We start from the raw sequence: 15091 nt of genomic DNA on the forward strand, positions 1-15091 counted from the left end.
CCACAACTCCATGCCACTCACAACTTACCCTGTAAGCAAGTTATAGCAAAAATTATAGTCAATATTAGTTACATTAGTCTTACTTATCTAGCTTTTTCCATATCCCAAAACGCATGAATATTTTAAACTTATTTATACCACGTTAACACGTACTGTACAGCACCCATAACTTAAATAAATGACCATCACCAACCGAAATAAAACGATTGAATATGTCACAATCTAGCTATTCATTAATTGAAAGCAAAACCAAAGATGTTTCTTGGAGGGCTCTATTTAAGATACATAGAAATCATTGAGAGAGAGAGAAAGAGATGGCAAGTAGTTATTGGTACAAGGATGTTCTTCCATTTTCAGCCATGGTTGCAGTAGAATGCACTAACGTCGGCATAAACTCCTTATATAAAGCAGCAACTTTGAAAGGGTTGAGCTACCACGTCTTTGCTTTCTATTCCTTTGCCATTGCTACTCTTGTTCTTCTTCCCTTGGTCTTCATCTTTCGTTGGTATTTCTCTTAACCTGCTTTTCTATATCATACCCCCAAAGAAAAATAATAATTATTATTTGACAAAAGGCTATATATTTCATACATGTAGAACAACAGGGCTTCCTAAATTCAAGTTGTCTCTCCTCTATAGAATTTTCCTACTTGGAGTGATTGGGTTGGGTATGTACAAGAATATTACCCAAAAATCAAAAATGCTTTTGCAATTTGATTTTGACAATTTGAGATTTGAACATGATATAGGATTTATGTTGGGCCGGAGGGCAGGTTTGTAGCTTGGTTATCTGGATATATAGGTATAGAATACAGTTCTCGGACTCTAGCTTCAGCGGTCAGCAACTTCATTCCGGCTTTTACGTTCATACTTGCAGTCATTTTCAGGTTTATTTTCTTTCTAAGCTTTTTTTTTTTTATAATTTTTTTTATTTTTTATAATTTTTTATTTTTATTTTATTTTTTTATCATAGAGACCTAATATTTTTCACAAATTATAGTAGAAATTTGTCTTTGATTTTTATATAAAACTAGTCGCTAACCCATGCAATACACAAGATAGTTAAATAAAAAATATAATTTTTTTTTTTCTATTATAACTTGGCTATAAAAAAATGCTATGGTGATAACTTCACACAATGCTCAACTGCAATTAAATCTACCATTAACTACCAATATAATCTATGTTATCTTGCACATTTGTTTGCATAACAAACAGGTTGTTTTCATCTTTTTAATAAAACAATCTATGATAGAGGAAAGAGATAAATTATTCCATTGCAGGATGCATGATGAATGTCAACTTTCCCAACTTGTGTAGAATGATGTTCTCTTTTCTCTTCTTTTGCACTGCACTACATTTGATGGTGACCCGTTTCACAAAACTTTTATTTTATTTTTTTTACAGTGAGCATCCTAAAGTTGTTAACCAATACAGAAACTTGTATCCAATCGTATATACCAAGTGGGGTAAATGCCTCTATATCACCTAGAGCCCAATTGTTTTAAAGCATTTTGAATCACAAAAGCATCTGATGGCTAAAGTGCTTTTGCCAAAAATGATCAAATAGTTCTAAACGACAAAAAAAAAAAAAAAAAAAAAAAAAAAAAAACAAAAAAAAAAAAAAAAAAAAAAAAAAAGGAAGAAAGAAAAGGGTTTAAATTAATCAATAAACAAATTAGGCTAACTAAGTTGGAGAAACATGTTTCATAGAAAGAGAATCTTGTATTTGCTAATTAACCTTTCATGGTGCTACCTCAATACACAACAAAGATACGAAATTTTCATTGATCTAAATGCTCAAAGAAATATAGAGTTGAGAACTATTATATCATTTAATTATATGTGTCTCAAATTACTTCGTTTCTATAAGGTTTTGATCTTCACTACTTACATCAACAAAAGAATTGCTAAGCAAGAACCACCATTAAATTTTGGCTTCAAAAAGATTTATATGCTTATATAACAGTGGCTGTGAACATTAGAAAGTGCTAACCATTATAATGTGCATTCTTCTGCTTCCCTCTACTTCTCTAGTTCCATCAATAGACTCAATCTCTATTTCATGCAATTCAGCCTCAACATTGCAAAACATTACTGTGTCTGTCTATTTGTAAATGTTATTTGCAAGCATATAAATTTTCAACTTGTAGTATATTTATAAATGTTCTTCCTCACTAACCATTTTTTATGTTCTCAATAATAATGTAATACTAAAATGGTTACTTTAATTTAACTAAAATTTTTCTCAAATTTGAATTACATACACAAACCAAAATTCAATAATACATATAATTATTGAAGTATATGGGTTATGGTTAATAAATGCAGGGAAATGTTTGTTTTAGTAACCTTTTCAATTAGGTGTCACATTGTTTGTCCCACAGACTAACACAATGACAAAAGCAAGACTCTTATCGAACCCATATGCACAAAAAATATAAGGTAAATATTCGATTTTCCTTGATATCTATTTTCTAGGGATTTCTGTCAACTTACTTAGTAAATCTACAATACATGATGAGAGGTATAAGTTCAGTAGAAGATTGTTCCTGAGGGCGTATTTGCCTTCTTTTGTAAGTGGGATTGTAGATGTCTTCGATTTTGCCCTCCTATCAACCTTAATCAAAACCAATAACCTAAATAATCAAGGGTGTTATTGGATGAGCAGATAACAAACCAAACAAATCAGCTCATATATCAATTATCAGTAACACACCCAAAATGATAAAAATCTAAATAGATTAAAATGTTAGATTGCAAAAGAACTTAACTGTTTATTTTCAATTTAGTCAAAGAATTAGACAAACAAACAAAAAGAGAAGAAAGATATAATAACTGTTTCCAAAGCCTTGAGGGGCTTTAGCTAAGTCCTCATACTTATACTCCATCTCCACCTTTGCAATATCTTTTAAATTAAAGCATGGACACAATAAAAATGAGTGAAAAAGAACATAAATTTTTGTAAAAATTCAAAAATTTGGGAATTTAGATTTAGATTTGTTAGGTTCTAAATGTTTAGAACAATTGACAAATCATGAACACAAACTTGTCTAGATATAGATTTTAGAGTCTATAAGTTTTATTAGGCAATGCTCAATGTGATTCAAGTCAAGATTCAAGAACATACAAGCTGCAGGAAGAAGATTTCATAATCTGTCTAGTTCGATCGATCGAAAGATAGGCTCGATCGATCGAAAGTCGTATCTGCAGAATTTTAATTAAGCCCAAACAGCAATTCAAGCCCATTTAGGATTAGGGTTTCTAATCTACTTCTCCCAGTATATAAAGGAAACCCTAAGTACGTTTTTATGTGGCTTTTCAGAGAGAAAAGAGTGTGCCTCTTTTGTATTTAGGGTTTTGTTCCTAAAAAACTCTCTTATGTCTTCTACCGGTGCTATTCCTTGAAAAATCTCAAGATCCGGTATTGTAGAAGTTGCTGTCTTCTCTAGTCATCAAAGGTGTTGATGATCTAAACCTTCAAGGGTGGTCTTGGAGTCACAAACAGGAGAGTTTGTGTTGCAAAACCTTTGAGTGGGATCTCAAAGTTACGAACGGGGGTGTTTGTGTTTTGCAAATGCCAAAGAAAGAAGGAGTCCGTGAATTCGAAGCTTGCACGTGGTCGTGTCAGTAAGTTTTACTGGTGGGTAGCAATAAGAAGTCGAGCGTGGGGGCTTGTAAGTCTTATTGTATAAATTTCGATTCTTTCTAGTGGATTTGCTTTTTACCTTGAGGATAGTTAGGTTAAATCCTCCCTAGGTTAAATCCTCCCCAGGTTTTTTACTCGTTTGGTTTTCCTGGGTTATCATATTGTTGTGTTTTTATTTTCCGCTGCTATACATTGATATGATATATTTGTGTTAACCTAGATTTGTTAATTTGACTAAGTAATCACTTGGCTAATTACCTAGGTTAATCTGATTGTGTTTTTAAGGGGTCTAAAAATCTAACAAGATTATGTAATAAGAATAAAACAGTCAAGTATTTTATCTTAAAGGTGCTGTCTAACACAGAACAGATTGGATTACTGGATTGTTTTTTCTTTCTTTCCCACTAACAAAAGTAAAGTATTGTTTATGAGAAAAGTTTGAGTTGAAGTCAAGAGAAGAATATTTATAGATACAAAATATTATGGGCAATTCATATTGGAGTGGAAGAGATTGTACCTGTCAAAATCTCTATTTCAACACCTCTATAAAAAACATCCATTGGGTTTGAAGTTGACTCTTGGGAGCCTGACCAAACTCTGCAATATTGATTAAAATCTTATTACAATTCTAAATCTTCAGGCAATCATTATTACTTATACAATATCAATTAATCCAATACAGCAACTATTTTGAAGTATCTGTGCTTCCTATTTTGAAGTATGAAACCTATTATTTGAATTATTTTTTCGTGCAACAGCAAGAGTTTGAAAAAAGAATAAAAAATATTATAGTATGGAAGGGTAAAAGTTAAATGTAGATAGCGTAAAGGAGAAAAAACTCATGATGGGGAACCATATAAAGCTCCTTTCTCAAAGATTGGATTATGGACAAGATAGGACTGACAAATCTTTCCCATATGTTAGGTTCTAAAGTCTTAGGATTTTATGTATTTAGAACTTTAATTTGTATTGTTGGCAAACCATGATCAAAACAATGTGTTTAGAAGTGTTTTAATCTAGCTCAAAGTTGTGCGTTTATGTAAAGTTGGAATCGAGTTAAAGCAGGAAAGCATTGTGCCTTTCGGCCTGGCTCGATTGATCGAAGCTCGGGCAAAATGTTTTTTCTGCAGATTTTTCCAACTCAGTCCTAGTTGTTTTAAAACGTTTTTAGGGTTTCTTATTTGTCCTAAGTATAAAAGGCAAACCCTAGCAACGTTTTAGTGTTACTCATAATTGCGGTTTGTGTAAATCTCTTGTGAGATCTAGAGGAGCTTTCCTTTACACAAACTTAGGGTTTTCAAGGAGAATATTTATCTATGCCTTGATGATCAATTCAGCTGCTGCCATGGAAGCTTAAAGAAAACACAAGCGGGTGTGCTTGTATCTGGTGGTGAATCCAAAAAAGAAGGAGTCCGTGGATTCGGAGCTTGCACGTGGTCGTGTCAGTAAGTTTTACTGGTTGGTAGCAATAAGAAGTCGAGCGTGGGGGCTTGTAAGTCTTATTGTATGAACTTTGATTCTTTCAAGATAGTGGATTCAAGTTTACCTTGAGGATAGCTAGGTCAAATCCTCCCCAGGTTTTTACCGGTTTGGTTTCTTGGGTGATCATATCTTGTATTATTTATTTTCCGCTGCTTTGCATGATTTGATCTTTGATATTGTGATAACCTAGACTTGTTTAATTGGACTAAGTAACAACTTGGCTAATTACTTAGGTTAAATCAATTGTTTAAGGGGTCTAAAAACTATCAAGTGGTATCAGAGCGGGTAGCTATTTTGTTGTTGATCCTTTGATCACTGAGCTGATCCTTGACCCCTGTTGTCATGGAACACGGACACTCTCTAGTTATTCCTCCTCACTTTGATGGGAATAATTATGCCTATTGGAAAGTAAGAATGAAAGCATTCCTGAAATCCATTGATGAGAGAGTGTGGAACTCCGTTGAATACGGATGGGAGAAGCCCATAACTCCTGTTAATGAGTGGGAAACTTCTCAAAAAGAAGCAACTGCGTTTAATAACAAGGCTATGAATGCGATCTTTAACGCTGTTTCTATGGAGGAATTTAAGAGAATCTCTAATGTTAAGGTTGCTCATACTGCTTGGAATATCCTCCAAACTGTGCATGAAGGCACAAAGGTTGTCAAAATTAATAAATTGCAGCAATTGACTTCTAAATTTGAAAGCATTAGGATGTCTGATGATGAATCTTTTGATGAATTCTATGCTGAATTGAATGATATTGTTAATTCTGCTTTTAACTTGGGTGAAATCTATGATCAACCTAAAATTGTTAGAAAGATTCTTAGATCTTTAACTGAAAACTTTAGACCCAAGGTGACTACCATTACTGAAAGCAAGGATGTGGACTCCATCCCTGTTAATGAACTTGTAGGATCTCTTCAATCTTATGAGTTGGATCTACCCAAAACTACCAAATCCAAATCAATGGCTTTTAAGTCAGTTGATGATGTTAAAGGTGGTGGATTTGATGATGAGCTCTCTGCTACAGAGATTGCCTACCTTGCCAAGAACTTTAGAAACTTTCTCAGGAATAATAATAGAAAGGTAAGAGGCACAAACACTGCTGAACCTAGAAATTTTAGGAAGCATGATCCCACTAAGGTTAACAACAATGATAAACCTAGAGAAAAAGTAGATCAATCTTCCAATAATTCCTTGGGCTTTCAGTGTTTTGGATGTTAAGGGTATGGACACATGAAATCTGAATGTCCTACTTATTTGAAGTCTAAGGGTAAGGCTATGGCTTTAACTCTTAGTGATGGTGAAATTTTTGATAATGAGTCTGATTGTGATGAGGATGGAAACTTCATTACTTTCACCGCTACTGCTATAGTCGATGAGAGCATATCTGTTGAAAAGAACCCTTCTGATAGGGAACTCTCTGAAGATGCAGATCTTCAAGAGGCCTATAATAAACTTTGCAAAGTTGCTGCAAAGGATGCTATGAATGTTGAACTTGGCCTGAAGAAAATTGAATCTCTTGAGCTTGAAAAGAAGAATTTGCTTGTTAAACTGTTTGATGCTAATGAACTTTTGAACGATGTGAAAACTGAAAACATGCTTTTGCTCGATAAAGTTAAATATTTGGAACTTGATTTATCTGTTGCTAGATCTGCTAGTTCTAAACTTGATCAAATGCTGAGTGTTCAAAAGGCTTCTTCTGACAAAACTGGATTAGGTTATATTGAAAGCATCTCTGTGTCTGCTCCCCATTCCACAAAGTTTGTTCCTTCATCTTCTTCTTCTGAACCTTTCATGAGTGAGATAGTAAGTGAAACTGTCAAACCCCCTGTGAGTGAGGTTGTTAAACCCTTAGAAGGTTCATCATCTAGGAAGATTAGGATTGATCTGAAAGAGTCTAAGTCTAAGAAGCCTACCCTATCTAAGGACAAGAAACATGATAAGCCTGCATGGGTTTGTCACTTTTGTGGAAAGTCTGGACACATTCGTCCAAACTGTTACAAGCTGCAAGCTGCAAAGAGAGCAAACAAACCAAAAGTACATGTGCCTCAAGCACTTGATCCTATGGTACTTATTGGTGATTTGGTAAAGGTTTTAAACCTTTATTCCAATCCTGGAGTTGGTAATCATTCTCATGCGAATAAGAACTCCAATGCTCATGGTGCATCTAAAAGGTTTTGGATGCAAAAGACTCGAACTAACTGAGTCTTTTTGACATGGTCCTTGTGCTTCATTGCTCTACCCTTTGTGACCATTGTTCTTTGGTTTTGTTTTTGTTTTTTTGTTTTTCTAGGATTTGCATTGCATAACATTCATGCATTTCATTCTAGGTGTTTTTTTTTATAATAATAATAAAAAAAAAAAGGAAGAAAAAGGAAGCAAATTTTGTTTTGTACTATTCTTTTTGGTTTTTGAGAACAAGGTTGATCAATTTATTTTCACATAACATGTCTTTTGTACCTTGTTTAGCTTTGATGAGCTTACTTATTACACTTTACTAGTTGAAGCTTTGTAGTGCATGTTGTGTGGAAAAGATGTTTATGGTTTTTGATTATTCTGTCTTAATCTTGAAGTCACATGTTTTTAAATGTTTGACTTGAACTTTTAAAGAAAAGCATAAATAACCATCTCACCACTGTTCACTAGCCAATCATGAACACCTTAGTGCATATTATAAGATCTTGTATTCGAGAAAGTATTGCACATGCACAAAAAGAACATAAGGTGAAGCCTCGATTTAAATTGCTTAATACTTAAAATTGATGTGTACTATTAGGCTTGATGCCAAACTCACATGACTTAAAATTAGTATGTATATTATGAGGCATAAATACAAGAAACTTACATGATTGCAAGCTTATGATCTAGGAGATGTGGAAGTTATATGATGTAACTCTTTAGGTGATAGTCTCTTTTAAATTTTTTGTGATGAATTTTGTAGACTTTGTGATTGATTGCTATTCACATATCACCTCACATGTATCTCAAGTTTTTGCTAATTGCACACACTACACGAGTTACTCTTTGCTAAACTTTGTACATGTTATTGTGTGTGTTTATGGTCTGACCAACCAAGTTTTGCAAATACCTTGAATTTTGTGCAAAATTAATTTGTTGCTTGAAAATTTGTGGAGAATGAAAGAAATTTTGTTTTTGGGAATTTGGGCTTAAAATTCTTGTTTTGAAAATCATATCATCACATACTCATGCTTTTTGTTCTTAAATTTCAATGCTTTGAGTTGATTCTAAATGTTTTTCAAAAAAACTGTGTTTTTCCTCAAGTTTGGTAAGCCTCTGCCCATTTCGATCGATCCATTCTGTTTTTCGATCAATCGAAAATTTTTAAATTTGTACGAGAGAGCCTCTATCTGTTTTGATCGATCGAAACTATTTTTCGATCAATCGAACTCTTTTCAAATCTTTTTAATAGGGTCTCTGTCTGTTTCGATCGATCGAGGCTGTTTTTCGATCGATCAAAACTCGTGAAACATGTTTTTTAAAAAGTCAAATTGGACTTTTCAAAGACACTTTTTCAAAAAGTTTTTCAAACTTTCCTCTCTCTCCGACTTAGCTAAGGCTCCACCATCGATTTTTTGTCGTTTTCCTCCAAGTTTTTTGCAAGGTTTTTGTCCTTGAAGGCCGGTAAGTCTCTTTTGCCCTTCCTTTTGCATTTTATTTCATGTTTTCATGCATTTTTCATGCATTGTTGTCGGTATTTTCGGCACTTTCAATATGTTGGGGTTTTTGATGATTCAAACCTGTTTTGGTGAAATTGATCAATGGGTTTTTGTTCTAGGATGCTATAATGATGATTCTTGTAGTTTAATTTGATCAATTTTGTGGTTTTTGGAAAATTGGAATTTCTAGGGTTTGAAATTGTTCTGAATTAGGGATTTTGTCTAATTGGGTTAAATTGATGAAATTGGCTTGTCAAATTGATGTATTAGTCATTATTTTTTGAATTCTATCATGTGTGATGATCAATTCATCAATATTATTCAAATTGATCAAGTGGTTTTCCAAATTTTGGGGTTTTTGTGTTAATACCTCAATGTTCAAAGCCAATTTTGTGAATTTGAACTTTTTGGACTTAATTCACTACATTAGAACATGCATCATACCATTTAAATTTGTCATGCATCATATAGATTTTAATTCTATATTTTTTTTGTGCTAACTTGCAATCTGCCCTTGGTTTTGTGTTTTGTTCTTTTGCTCTGTGTTTTGGTCCTTATCTTAGCACCATGCCTAGGAAAACTAGAGCCAATAGGACCCCTTCCACTTCCTCTGTGTCTCCCTCTAGGGTTGAGGAGTTTAGGAATGATAAGTTCAAAGAGGCCTTTGAGAATTTGAACTGTAAGCGTAAGATTTGGGCTGAGCGAGTTGTAGTCTTAGATGAGCTTGATCCGGCTATTAGGGCCAATTTTGAGTCTAGAGGTTGGTTGTCTCTCTTAGAGATAGATCATCCACCCCCGACCACCCTAATTAAAGAGTTCTTCTCGAACCTCTCTTGCCACGTCTATGATTCTAACACCCTTGTTAGGAGTTGGATACGAGGTGTTGAGTTCACTATTACCCCTCGGGTAGTGGCTGAGGCTCTTGGGGTTCCGGTTGTTCGGGAGCCTAACTATCCCTATGATGAGTCACCCTCATTAGATGTAGTTATGTCATACATCACTGGGTTATCTATCTAGTGGGGTTCTGATCCTCGGATCACGTCCACTGAGCTTACCGAGATGGCCTATCTTTTCTTTAGGATAGCGTGTCATTCATTGTGGCCTATTTCTCATTTCCACACCATCCCTTTAGAGCGATGTGTGTTTTTGTATGCCTTTGTTTCTGGAGCGTCTATTAGTTTTCCTCACTTATTCCTTCGTTCTTTAAACGAGGTTCATAGGAGTTCTGTCGTAGGGCATGCGCTTATTCATCCTATTTTCATTCATAGGATTTTGCTTTTTTTAGATCTATATGGTTTTCCGTCTGGTGAGCTTGTTCATGTTGTTGCTCCCATAGGTGCCACCTTTCTTCGTCAGAGGGCTACTCACTTGTGAGTTTCTCCTTCACGTCCTAGAGGTGCGTTATCTAGTGGTGTTCCCCCTCCTCCCTCTTCTACAGGTGTTGATGCTGCTAAGACATCAGGTGTTGCTGCTGATGATGATGTTCCTCCACCAACTGCTTCGGATGTTTCAGACATTCGTCGTACGTTGGATCATGTCTTGACCGTTCAAGCGGCTCATGGACAGATTTTGGTGGACATGCTCGATGAGATCTGTGCCTTGCGTGCGGAGTTAGCGCAGTTTAGACCACCTCCCTTTTAATGATGGATTCTGTTTGCCCTTTGGCATTCCGTCAAAAAAAGGGGGAGTATTTTGTAGAGTTTTTGCTTTCAGGGGGAGTATATGTTTTTGGTTGGAGCTTGTGGAGTTTAGATTGTATCTAGGTGATTCACTTTGTACTTTACATTTTTAGCTCTTACCATGTTTTTGATGGGATATTCATGTTAGGGGGAGTTTTATGTTTTGTTGGTACTTTATATGTTTCTTATTTCAAACTGCTTATCGATTTATATTTATGAGTTATTCATTGATATATGTCTTTATTTGTGTGTTGTTTGAAATCAAGAAGTTAATTTGTTTACTTGTATTGTTTCCACACATGCGGTTATGCATTTTGTTTAGTGTTTCAGGAAATATACAGGTTGATTCAATTGAGCTGCTGTCTACACTTGCAACTGATGGATAGTAGTTAGGATTGAATTTGTTTTATGAGCATTATTTTGTAAAGGGCTTTTTATTTTGTAAACGGCTTTTTATTTTGTAAACTTTGAGCTTCTAGTTGTGTTTTGTCACGGATTGCCAAAGGGGGAGTTTGTTAGGTTCTAAAGTCTTAGGATTTTATGTATTTAGAACTCTAATTTGTATTGTTGGCAAACCATGATCAAAACAATGTGTTTAGAAGTGTTTTAGTCTAGCTCAAAGTTATGCGTTTATGTAAAGTTGGAATCGAGTTAAAGTAGGAAAGTATTGTGCCTTTCGGCATGGCTCGATCGATCGAAAGACAAGTTCGATTGATCGAAACTCGGGCAGAATGTTTTTTCTGCAGATTTTTCCAACTCAGCCCTAGTTGTTTTAAAACGTTTTTAGGGTTTCTTATTTATCCTAAATATAAAAGGCAAACCCTAGCCACGTGTTAGTATTGCTCATAATTGCGGTTTGTGTAAATCTCTTGTGAGATCTAGAGGAGCTTTCCTTTACACAAACTTAGGGTTTTCAAGGAGAAGATTTATCTACGCCTTGATGATCAATTCAGTTGCTGCCATTGAAGTTTAAAGAAAACACAAGCGGGTGTGCTTGTATCTGGTGGTGAATCCAAGAAAGAAGGAGTCTGTGGATTCGGAGCTTGCACATGGTCGTGTTAGTAAGTTCTACTGGTTGGTAGCAATAAGAAGTCGAGCGTGGGGGCTTGTAAGTCTTATTGTATGAACTTTGATTCTTTCAAGATAGTGGATTCAAGTTTATCTTGAGGATAGCTAGGTCAAATCCTCCCTAGGTTTTTACCGGTTTGGTTTCCTGGGTGATCATATCTTGTGTTATTTATTTTCCGCTGCTTTGCATGATTGATCTTTGATATTTTGATAACCTAGAATTGTTTAATTGGACTAAGTAACAACTTGGCTAATTACCTAGGTTAAATCAATTGTTTAAGGGGTCTAAAAACTATCACCATATAAATAAGACATGGGCAAATACACCATTCGGCAATGACACCACATCCTGCCTATTAACAAAAAAAGGATGGAAAATCATAACCAAGAAATTGAGGACAAAACCATGCTACTGCAATTAGCAACCCCCTCAATTGCTATGAAAGAGAGAGCAATAATTTGATTATTAAAGAGAGAGCAATGCAGCTAATAATTGAAATTAGCAAACCCTAATACTGGTTCCAAACCCATCAATCTATGCTAATCATTCAAAAGAAACACTCCCAAACGTAACCCTAAATCATACTTAACAGCCAAAAGCAATAGAACAAAATTAAAAACTTACTGGTAATGTTTTCGGAGAAGTTTTGGTTTGATTATAAAGTCCTTTAGATTTTTCTCTTCCTCTCTGACTCTCTCTGCTCCTTATTAAGGCTCTCAATTAACAATAATAATGTAAGGCTCCTTTGGTTTTTTTTTTTTTTTAAAAAAACCACAAATTTACTCCAAATAAAGAGAATAGGTAAGGGGGAAAACCTAAAATTAAAATAAAAACATCACTCACCATTCTTTAAAATGCCAAGAGACGAAGCCCATGTAGAATTAACAATGAAACTTATTTATCTAATTTCTTAGCCACGCAAGAATTAGTATATAACGCAAGGCAGAGGTATTTTTATACATCTAAAAATTTGCAACTCAATATCCAAAGTTATATTGAGTGCGCTCCAGTATGATAATCAATGTAAAAATAATGAATAAACTAATATAGTTTTCAATTTTCAGTTTTTAATTTATATTATTTTTTTCTATTATATTTCCACCAATTCCCTCTGTATTCAATCAAGCAATATAATAACCCAAAAAGATAGCAAGAAAAAGTAATATATAGTTAAAACGATTCCAAACTAAATATTTTATAATCTTCTACAATTCACATCCAGAATTCAAAGTAACTATCATGAAGAATAAACTTTATAATCTCACTTTCACAACTCCATAAATTTCATCCCTGCTTTCACACGCGCACATACATATATAGAAAATTCTAATCCTATAATACTTCTACGTTTTTTGATGGTATAATTCTCACTATGATCATCGCCATCAATTTTCAAAGGTTTTAGTCTCTACCATGTCTTCCTGAATATAAATTAAAAAATTAAATTAAAAGAAACTTAACGCAATTGAGTAATTAAAAGCAAAATCACAGAGACTAAAATATTGTTTTCCATTTTCTCAGCGAGCAAACAGATGATAATCAAATATAAGCAAATAGGGGAAAGAAAAATAGAGAATAAGCAAGTGTGAAAAGTGCAACTTAGAAGAGATTTCTTCTATCTTCGTAGTAGCTTTCAAGAACTGTGAAAAAGTAAATTAAAAAAAAAAAAATTAAGTTTCTTAGTTGCTATTCACTTTCACCTTTTCTTTTTTCTCAGCAAACAAACGGATTCCCTAGGTTCAACGAAGCCAACATCGAATTTGATAGCAAACCTAATCTTAGACAATTTATAAACAAATTAGAATCTTTAATTTGATGAAATTTGGAACTCTAACTTCAAATTTTTACTCATCTGACATTAAAAGTTGTGAGAGACGTGAAGGGCGGCAATACGTGGTGGCGGCAATTTGTGGTGGCGACGGCGACAGTGGGAGAATCTGAGTTTTGGGTTTTGATTTTGGAGGAAGGAAAGGGTGAGTTTTAGGTTTAGGGGAAGGAGATGTTAGTGTGTGAGAAAGAGGAGAGAATTTTTAGTTTTTTGGTTTTAAAGAGGCATTGGGTTTTCTAACATGTATTTGGTGGGCAGAAATTAGATTTCTTTTTAAATCAAATTTTAAAAATAGAAAAAATTAAATTAAATGCTTACGTGGAAAATTGTGGGAGCTTCAAAAGTTTCGGTTATATATATATATATATATATATATATATATAGATTATTACTAACATCACTTTATTTCTTTATTATTTATTTTTCATTCCATCTATTTTTGTAACGACTTCATTATCAATTTTTAAGAAAGATTACTTCTAAGTTAAAAATTGAAATTATAAAAATAGAGTTTCAAAAGATTTTAGGGAACAAATCTAACGTTAACATTTTAATACAAGTTTTATTATATTAAGCTTATAAAATGATAAACTGATGTATCATATTCATTATCACATCAAATTTTTTTTTTTAGAGAATCCATTCGGTTAGGCTTTATTGATTAAGAAGAAGGCTTGTAAGCCAAAACAAAAGTATTGATATTTGGTCGAACAGACTCCATGCATCTAGACAATTAAAGCAAAACTAAATCTAGCTTTCTTTACTAAGATACAAAATTGCCTTTCCTATAGGTATGGGAAAAACTAGTGCTCCTCAAGGAGTTTACATAGAATAGAGTATCCTTAATGAGATGACCAAAAGCAAAGTGAAACATGTCACATTTTCAAAGAGAGTTGATGACAATTTCCGAGTCTCCTTCCAATATGGAATCTTGTAAACTTAATGTAGTAAAACTCGTAAGCCTTTAATGTTTTCCTTTATTTTTTATTCTCATGTAGTTGTATCACTATATTTTTATTTTTTCAGCCGGTTCTATATAACTTTATTAATTAAGCTAATTGAATCTTACAATATATTAAACACTTATAAACCTTCATTCATCATCCACCATTCCTCCCTACCACCTAGTGATGATGTGGGATTGGTGTTCACCCACAATAATCTAATTTAAACTAAGATTTAAAAAATATATAAGAATTGTTTAATCATAAGGTTTTAACGACGACAAATATCTCTTGCTTAAGAAAGCTAAAGGAATAATATAATATATTGGCTGGTTTTTTATCGTATTTGGACAATGTAGATGGTTGATTAAATGTCAGTTTATGGTATAAATTTATAATTTCAAAATGGACAAAGGTCTTAAAAAGATATCAATGGTGCAAGAAGTCAAATTTTTTGAGAAATATAAAAATCACCCCATTGATCTAATTATCAAATTAATTATCACTTGAACTAATTTAATTGATGAGAGTTTACCGAACACAATGATGAAGTTATTAAGGGTGTGCATTCAATCAACCAATCTAATAAAACTGACCAAACCCAATTCAACCTGACATCTTGAGTTGGATTTCATCAATAGGTAGGTTAAGTTGGGTTGGAATTTTATTTTTAGGTCTCAAGTTGGGTTGGGTTCATGTTGACAGGCTTTTCAACTCATTTGAACTAATCCAACCCACCATATATATATAAGTTTATTTTA

At 33.7% G+C, this 15091-nt stretch overlaps 1 pseudogene; it reads left to right on the plus strand.

Moving 5' to 3' along the window:
• Nucleotides 1–314: 314 nt before the first annotated feature.
• The window catches only part of LOC115971288, a 28700-nt pseudogene continuing 13923 nt past the window's right edge, over nucleotides 315–15091 (plus strand).

Source organism: Quercus lobata, chromosome 2, assembly GCF_001633185.2.
Source record: "Quercus lobata isolate SW786 chromosome 2, ValleyOak3.0 Primary Assembly, whole genome shotgun sequence".
NCBI classification, from domain to species: domain Eukaryota; kingdom Viridiplantae; phylum Streptophyta; class Magnoliopsida; order Fagales; family Fagaceae; genus Quercus; species Quercus lobata.